Source organism: Silurus aristotelis, assembly GCF_946808225.1.
Source record: "Silurus aristotelis genome assembly, chromosome: 2".
Lineage (NCBI taxonomy): Eukaryota > Metazoa > Chordata > Actinopteri > Siluriformes > Siluridae > Silurus > Silurus aristotelis.
Window position 1 is genome coordinate 1,323,701 of NC_139575.1, and position 6,805 is coordinate 1,330,505.

General features: G+C 44.8%; 1 protein-coding gene across 2 annotated transcripts in view; it reads right to left on the reverse strand.

Annotated features, from left to right (window-relative positions):
* LOC310738567 (uncharacterized protein) overlaps positions 1 to 4,427 on the reverse strand; it is a 41,526-nt gene extending 37,099 nt beyond the window's left edge. The window contains exon 1 of one of the 2 annotated variants that reach the window (XM_083563625.1): positions 4,245 to 4,427. The gene's annotated coding sequence lies outside the window, so the exon portion shown is untranslated. The remainder of the gene's footprint in view (positions 1 to 4,244) is intronic. The other variant, XM_083563624.1, reaches the window with a different exon arrangement.
* Between the last annotated feature and the right edge of the window lie 2,378 nt (positions 4,428 to 6,805).

Consider the following 6,805-nt stretch of genomic DNA (forward strand, 5'->3'; position numbering starts at 1 on the left):
ACAGCGCTAGTGTAGACTGTAGTGCACTACGGAGTGTGTATTAAACAGCGCTAGTGTAGACTGTAGTGCACTACGGAGTGTGTATTAAACAGCGCTAGTGTAGACTCTGTAGTGCACTACGGAGTGTGTGGTAAACAGCGCTAGTGTAGACTGTAGTGCACTACGGAGTGTGTAGTAAACGGCGCTAGTGTAGACTCTGTAGTGCACTACGGAGTGTGTAGTAAACGGCGCTAGTGTAGACTCTGTAGTGCACTACGGAGTGTGTAGTAAACAGCGCTAGTGTAGACTCTGTAGTGCACTACGGAGTGTGTAGTAAACGGCGCTAGTGTAGACTCTGTAGTGCACTACGGAGTGTGTAGTAAACGGCGCTAGTGTAGACTCTGTAGTGCACTACGGAGTGTGTATTAAACGGCGCTAGTGTAGACTCTGTAGTGCACTACGGAGTGTGTGGTAAACGGCGCTAGTGTAGACTCTGTAGTGCACTACGGAGTGTGTATTAAACAGCGCTAGTGTAGACTCTGTAGTGCACTACGGAGTGTGTGGTAAACAGCGCTAGTGTAGACTCTGTAGTGCACTACGGAGTGTGTGGTAAACAGCGCTAGTGTAGACTCTGTAGTGCACTACGGAGTGTGTGGTAAACAGCGCTAGTGTAGACTCTGTAGTGCACTACGGAGTGTGTGGTAAACAGCGCTAGTGTAGACTCTGTAGTGCACTACGGAGTGTGTGGTAAACAGCGCTAGTGTAGACTCTGTAGTGCACTACGGAGTGTGTGGTAAACAGCGCTAGTGTAGACTCTGTAGTGCACTACGGAGTGTGTGGTAAACAGCGCTAGTGTAGACTCTGTAGTGCACTACGGAGTGTGTATTAAACAGCGCTAGTGTAGACTCTGTAGTGCACTACGGAGTGTGTATTAAACGGCGCTAGTGTAGAGTCTGTAGTGCACTACGGAGTGTGTAGTAAACAGCGCTAGTGTAGACTCTGTAGTGCACTACAGAGTGTGTGGTAAACAGCGCTAGTGTAGACTGTAGTGCACTACGGAGTGTGTAGTAAACAGCGCTAGTGTAGACTCTGTAGTGCACTACGGAGTGTGTAGTAAACAGCGCTAGTGTAGACTCTGTAGTGCACTACGGAGTGTGTATTAAACAGCGCTAGTGTAGACTCTGTAGTGCACTACGGAGTGTGTAGTAAACAGCGCTAGTGTAGACTCTGTAGTGCACTACGGAGTGTGTATTAAACAGCGCTAGTGTAGACTCTGTAGTGCACTACGGAGTGTGTAGTAAACAGCGCTAGTGTAGACTCTGTAGTGCACTACGGAGTGTGTATTAAACAGCGCTAGTGTAGACTCTGTAGTGCACTACGGAGTGTGTGGTAAACAGCGCTAGTGTAGACTGTAGTGCACTACGGAGTGTGTAGTAAACAGCACTAGTGTAGACTCTGTAGTGCACTACGGAGTGTGTAGTAAACGGCGCTAGTGTAGACTCTGTAGTGCACTACGGAGTGTGTAGTAAACGGCGCTAGTGTAGACTCTGTAGTGCACTACGGAGTGTGTAGTAAACGGCGCTAGTGTAGACTCTGTAGTGCACTACGGAGTGTGTAGTAAACGGCGCTAGTGTAGACTCTGTAGTGCACTACGGAGTGTGTGGTAAACAGCGCTAGTGTAGACTCTGTAGTGCACTACGGAGTGTGTGGTAAACAGCGCTAGTGTAGACTCTGTAGTGCACTACGGAGTGTGTGGTAAACAGCGCTAGTGTAGACTCTGTAGTGCACTACGGAGTGTGTGGTAAACAGCGCTAGTGTAGACTCTGTAGTGCACTACGGAGTGTGTATTAAACAGCGCTAGTGTAGACTCTGTAGTGCACTACGGAGTGTGTATTAAACGGCGCTAGTGTAGACTCTGTAGTGCACTACGGAGTGTGTAGTAAACAGCGCTAGTGTAGACTCTGTAGTGCACTACGGAGTGTGTATTAAACGGCGCTAGTGTAGACTCTGTAGTGCACTACGGAGTGTGTGGTAAACAGCGCTAGTGTAGACTGTAGTGCACTACGGAGTGTGTAGTAAACAGCGCTAGTGTAGACTCTGTAGTGCACTACGGAGTGTGTGGTAAACGGCGCTAGTGTAGACTGTAGTGCACTACGGAGTGTGTATTAAACAGCGCTAGTGTAGACTCCGTAGTGCACTACGGAGTGTGTGGTAAACAGCGCTAGTGTAGACTCTGTAGTGCACTACGGAGTGTGTATTAAACAGCGCTAGTGTAGACTCTGTAGTGCACTACGGAGTGTGTGGTAAACAGCGCTAGTGTAGACTGTAGTGCACTACGGAGTGTGTATTAAACAGCGCTAGTGTAGACTGTAGTGCACTACGGAGTGTGTATTAAACAGCGCTAGTGTAGACTCTGTAGTGCACTACGGAGTGTGTGGTAAACAGCGCTAGTGTAGACTGTAGTGCACTACGGAGTGTGTAGTAAACGGCGCTAGTGTAGACTCTGTAGTGCACTACGGAGTGTGTAGTAAACGGCGCTAGTGTAGACTGTAGTGCACTACGGAGTGTGTATTAAACAGCGCTAGTGTAGACTCCGTAGTGCACTACGGAGTGTGTGGTAAACAGCGCTAGTGTAGACTCTGTAGTGCACTACGGAGTGTGTATTAAACAGCGCTAGTGTAGACTCTGTAGTGCACTACGGAGTGTGTGGTAAACAGCGCTAGTGTAGACTGTAGTGCACTACGGAGTGTGTATTAAACAGCGCTAGTGTAGACTGTAGTGCACTACGGAGTGTGTATTAAACAGCGCTAGTGTAGACTCTGTAGTGCACTACGGAGTGTGTGGTAAACAGCGCTAGTGTAGACTGTAGTGCACTACGGAGTGTGTAGTAAACGGCGCTAGTGTAGACTCTGTAGTGCACTACGGAGTGTGTAGTAAACGGCGCTAGTGTAGACTCTGTAGTGCACTACGGAGTGTGTAGTAAACAGCGCTAGTGTAGACTCTGTAGTGCACTACGGAGTGTGTAGTAAACGGCGCTAGTGTAGACTCTGTAGTGCACTACGGAGTGTGTAGTAAACGGCGCTAGTGTAGACTCTGTAGTGCACTACGGAGTGTGTATTAAACGGCGCTAGTGTAGACTCTGTAGTGCACTACGGAGTGTGTGGTAAACAGCGCTAGTGTAGACTCTGTAGTGCACTACGGAGTGTGTATTAAACAGCGCTAGTGTAGACTCTGTAGTGCACTACGGAGTGTGTGGTAAACAGCGCTAGTGTAGACTCTGTAGTGCACTACGGAGTGTGTGGTAAACAGCGCTAGTGTAGACTCTGTAGTGCACTACGGAGTGTGTGGTAAACAGCGCTAGTGTAGACTCTGTAGTGCACTACGGAGTGTGTGGTAAACAGCGCTAGTGTAGACTCTGTAGTGCACTACGGAGTGTGTGGTAAACAGCGCTAGTGTAGACTCTGTAGTGCACTACGGAGTGTGTGGTAAACAGCGCTAGTGTAGACTCTGTAGTGCACTACGGAGTGTGTATTAAACAGCGCTAGTGTAGACTCTGTAGTGCACTACGGAGTGTGTATTAAACGGCGCTAGTGTAGAGTCTGTAGTGCACTACGGAGTGTGTAGTAAACAGCGCTAGTGTAGACTCTGTAGTGCACTACAGAGTGTGTGGTAAACAGCGCTAGTGTAGACTCTGTAGTGCACTACGGAGTGTGTAGTAAACGGCGCTAGTGTAGAGTCTGTAGTGCACTACGGAGTGTGTAGTAAACAGCGCTAGTGTAGACTCTGTAGTGCACTACGGAGTGTGTAGTAAACAGCGCTAGTGTAGACTCTGTAGTGCACTACGGAGTGTGTATTAAACAGCGCTAGTGTAGACTCTGTAGTGCACTACGGAGTGTGTAGTAAACAGCGCTAGTGTAGACTCTGTAGTGCACTACGGAGTGTGTATTAAACAGCGCTAGTGTAGACTCTGTAGTGCACTACGGAGTGTGTAGTAAACAGCGCTAGTGTAGACTCTGTAGTGCACTACGGAGTGTGTAGTAAACAGCGCTAGTGTAGACTCTGTAGTGCACTACGGAGTGTGTATTAAACAGCGCTAGTGTAGACTCTGTAGTGCACTACGGAGTGTGTGGTAAACAGCGCTAGTGTAGACTGTAGTGCACTACGGAGTGTGTAGTAAACAGCACTAGTGTAGACTCTGTAGTGCACTAGTGTAGGGAGCAGAAACCCGTTTAGGATTGAGCCACTGTTAGCCGAGTTGAAGTTACCTTGATGTTTCCAGCAGAACGCAGTGAAGCTCCTCAAATTCAGCTCCAGCGGATCAGATGGAAGTGTGGAGGTAAAACCCTGTCAGAAATATTGGAATGGAAAGATGATTAGTAGAGTCCGAGATCAGATCAACACTGCCGCACGCCTTCTTCTATTCCTGTAACACACCGCGACCTGGAAGCTCACAGCGACACCTACTGGACGATCTGGTCAAGTCACTTTTATTTTATTTCAGTCACATAACAGTACAGTAGACGGAACAACGTTCCTCCAGGCAGAACACAGCGCATGTAGTTGAATTAAAGTAGAGTTTCACTTGGTAAATGTCACTTCAGTAAAGTAAAAGTGCTCCATTTAATCCTACCTGTCTGATCGTTACTATTTTGTAGATTTAAATGGAGAACTATCAGGTTAATCCAAGTTAAATATGGGGTTCAGTTCTAGGACCCCTGCTTTTCACAATATACATGCTTCCCTTAGGAAATATTATTTAATGCAGGATCACAATCATTTATTTTGTATTTAATTTATTCTTGTGTTTTCACGCAGTTCAAGCCCTGATGTGCCAGTGGGGATTTTATTCGAGGACACTGATCTTAAGCCCCCCAACTCCTTACATTCAAATTCCTAGATTAATATAATACTTGAAGGCCAAATGGTGATGGACAAGATGCCGGACCTCCCATAAGCAAAGTGTTTTCTCTTTGGTCTCATTTACACATTAGACCTGAATTACACCAAATCACTCGCAAACACGTTGATTTCATACAGCGTGTACTGAAGTCAGTGGGACAGAAAGCCCTCAAGCCCAAAGTACAGTGTTTGGTACAACCAGCTTTTTACTTAAGAAAAATATTAGTTTTAACAAATGTCTTATTGTTGCTGAATTTAAGTCAGTATTGTTCCACATTCATGTTCGGTAAAAAATTAACATAATCGTTAACCATTTTTCCCTTCGTTTATACTCAATTATCCTTTAATGGATTATAGAACGTGTGATTGGTTAAATTGATTAAATGCACAAAGTTCGAGCAGTGATGTAGTGCAGCAGTTAATGAGGAACATTTTTACTGTTGTTACCACCCGTACAGTGTTGTAAAGTCTGGCTGTGATCCAGTTCTTTTTCATTAAAGTATGTATTGTAATTTATTTTTAATATTGTTTGATTTTGTGCAATAAATACATTCAATATGCTGTTCAGTATTTTTTTTTTTTTATTGCATAAATATTTAACAGTCAAAAGTAGTCAATTTAATTTATAATAAATTTTCTATTTCAGTTCCATTTTAAATTAAGTTAAATATGTAGTGTAAGTACATGAACTTAATAGTTTCAGTACAATTTATAATACAGCAAGTAAGATGAACACAACAATTTAAGTACAGTCTACATGAGCACCAAGTTAAGTAAACTTAACCTATTGAGTAAACTCCTACCCTCAATTAAATTGAGTAATACATTTTCCAAAACTTGTATATTTAAGTTCATTGAACTTTTTTCAGTGTACTTAAATACCGTAATTTCCGGACTATTAAACGCACCCATATATAAGCCACACCCACTGAATTTTACAAATATTTTAATTTTGAACATAAATAAGCCGCACCTGTCTATAAGCCGCAGTGTCTACACTGAAACTAATGAACTTTACACAGGCTTTAACGAAAGACACGTTACACACTGTGTGGATTTCTTTTCGGCTTCTCCCGTTAGGGGTCGCCACAGCGGATCCTCCGCACGTTTGATTTGGCACATGTTTTACGCTGGATGCCCTTCCTAACGCAACCCTCCCCAATTTATCCGGGCTTGGGACCGGCACTAAGAGTGGCTGGGGATGGTTCCCTGACCGGGAATCGAACCCGGGTCGCAGCGGTGGGAGCGCTGCATCTTAACCACTAGACCACCAGGGGACCTATGTAACAGGTGAAATATGTTGCGCTTCCTTTAAGAGCAGAGCGGCATTGTGGGAATATCCTGCAGCCGCATTTTTCCACTATTACTGCATGTGTGCAAGACGAGGATTATGTGTTTATTATTTTTTGATGCTGATTTTTAAGTTTCTTTGACTAACCCGTAACGCTGTTGCCAAGAAACCTGAAACCTGGAAACCTGTCTGTGCCTATATGATTTCTGTTGTAACTGGAGTTAGTGAGCTCTCCCTTCACCCAGACTCAACACGTTACAACGGCTTGTATCTAAACAGTAGCCGACCAAGAAAGCCATTGTTCACTGTCTTCCTCCTTCCTTTCACAACTATTTCTCTCGGGAGTTTATCTTTTGGCATCGTCGTTCGTTTAAAAAAAAAAAAGTTTTTTCTCCCGATGCCGTGCAGCTCAGAACACAGGTGAGGTTTCCGTTTCGTTCGGAAATTTCATTGGTCTAATGTTATGTCGCTCAGTTTTTTGGCTTGAAGTTTGTGAAACGGGGAAAAACCCAGGAAAAATCCATAAATTAGCCGCTTCGTTGTTTAGGCCGCAGGGTTCAAAGAGCGGGAAAAAGTAGCGACTTATAGTCCAAAAAATACGGTAGATAATTTTTCACACACATCCGACCCATGTAA